The 1,637-nt window shown below is 38.8% G+C and overlaps 1 non-coding gene across 1 annotated transcript; it reads left to right on the top strand.

Moving 5' to 3' along the window:
• Positions 1-1,179: 1,179 nt before the first annotated feature.
• LOC123458152 lies at positions 1,180-1,286 on the top strand. The gene has a single exon (XR_006635450.1). It is a non-coding gene; the product is annotated as a U6 spliceosomal RNA (small nuclear RNA).
• Positions 1,287-1,637: the final 351 nt, after the last annotated feature.

Here is a 1,637-nt window from a genome sequence, read left to right as displayed (position 1 = left end):
GCTGGAGAGATGGCATAGCGGTTAAGCGCTTGCCTGTGAAGCCTAAGGACCCCGGTTTGAGGCTTGGTTCCCCAGGTCCCACGTTAGCCAGATGCACAAGGGGGCGCATGCATCTGGAGTTCGTTTGCAGAGGCTGGAAGCCCTGGCGCACCCATTCTCTCTCACTACCTCTATCTGTCTTTCTCTCTGTGTCTGTCGCTCTCAAATAAAAAAATAAAATAAAATAAGGAAATAGAAATAATAAAGAACAACCAGTCAGAATTACTAGCAATGAAGAACACAATTAATGAAATAAAAAACTCTGTAGAAAATCTCACCAGTAGAATGGATGAAGGAGAGGACAGAATATCTAAGCTAGAAGACCAGGGGGCAGATCTAATACAGGCCAACAAAGAAAAAGACAAACTTATAGAAAAGTATGAGTGGGAATTTCAAGATATTTGGGACACTATGAAAAGATCAAATATTAGAATTCAGGGCATAGTAGAAGGAGAAGAATTTCACTCAAAAGGCATAGTAGGTGTCTTCAACAAAATCATAGAAGAAAATTTCTCCCAAATTGGGAAAGAGGTGCCAATACAGATACAGGAAGCCTTTAGAACCCCAGCCAGATAAAACCTGGAAAGAACCTCTCCTTGTTATATTATTATCAAACTTCCAAACACACACACCAAAGAAAAAATATTGAAAGCATTTAGAGAGAAAAATCAAGTTAGCTACAAAAGTAAGCCCATCAGGATTACAGCAGATTATTCAACACAAACTTTTAAAGCCAGAAGGGCTTGGGGTGATATATTCCAAGTTATGAAAGTGAACAACTGTCAACCAAGGTTACTTTATCCTGCAAAGTTATCCATTCAAATAGATGGAGAAATAAGGACATTCCATGACAAAAGCAGGTTAAAGGAGTATTTGAAGACAAAACCAGCTCTACAGAAAATACTTGATAGAATCCTCCATGCCGAAGAAAAGGAAAAGCACACATATAAGGAACCAAGAAAAGACAAGCAATACTAAAATACTAGTTAACAGAAGAGAGCACAGGTAGAACCAGAACCACAAAAAAAAAAAATGGCAAACATTCATACATGCCTTTCAATAATATCTGTTAATATCAACTGCCTCAATGCCCCAACGAAAAGACATAGATTTGCAGACTGGGTTAAAAAGCAGGATCCTGTGCTCACTTCGGCAACACATATACTAAAATTGGAATGATACAGAGAAGATTAGCATGACCCCTGCGCAAGGATGACACGCAAATTCGTGGAGCGTTCCATATTTTTTGGCGCGCCCACTCTCTCTCTCTCTCTCTCTCTCTATCTATCTGTCTTTCTCTCTGTGTCTGTCGTTCTTAAATAAATAAATTAATTAATTAATTTAAAAAAAAGCAGGATCCTACAATTTGTTGTCTCCAAGAAACTCACCTTTCTACAAAGGATAGACATTATCTTAGGGTGAAAGGTTGGAAGACGGTGTTTCAAGCAAATGGGCCTAGAAAACAAGCAGGGGTTGCTATCTTAATATCGGACAGGGTAGACTTTAGTCCAACGTTAGTCAAGAAAGAAAAGGAAGGTCACTTTATATTGATTAAGGGCACACTCCAACAGGAGGACATTACAATCCTAAACGTATAT

This window comes from Jaculus jaculus, chromosome 1 (assembly GCF_020740685.1).
Source record: "Jaculus jaculus isolate mJacJac1 chromosome 1, mJacJac1.mat.Y.cur, whole genome shotgun sequence".
In the NCBI taxonomy this organism is placed as follows: Eukaryota; Metazoa; Chordata; class Mammalia; order Rodentia; family Dipodidae; genus Jaculus; species Jaculus jaculus.
This window is presented reverse-complemented; position numbering and strand designations above follow the sequence as displayed.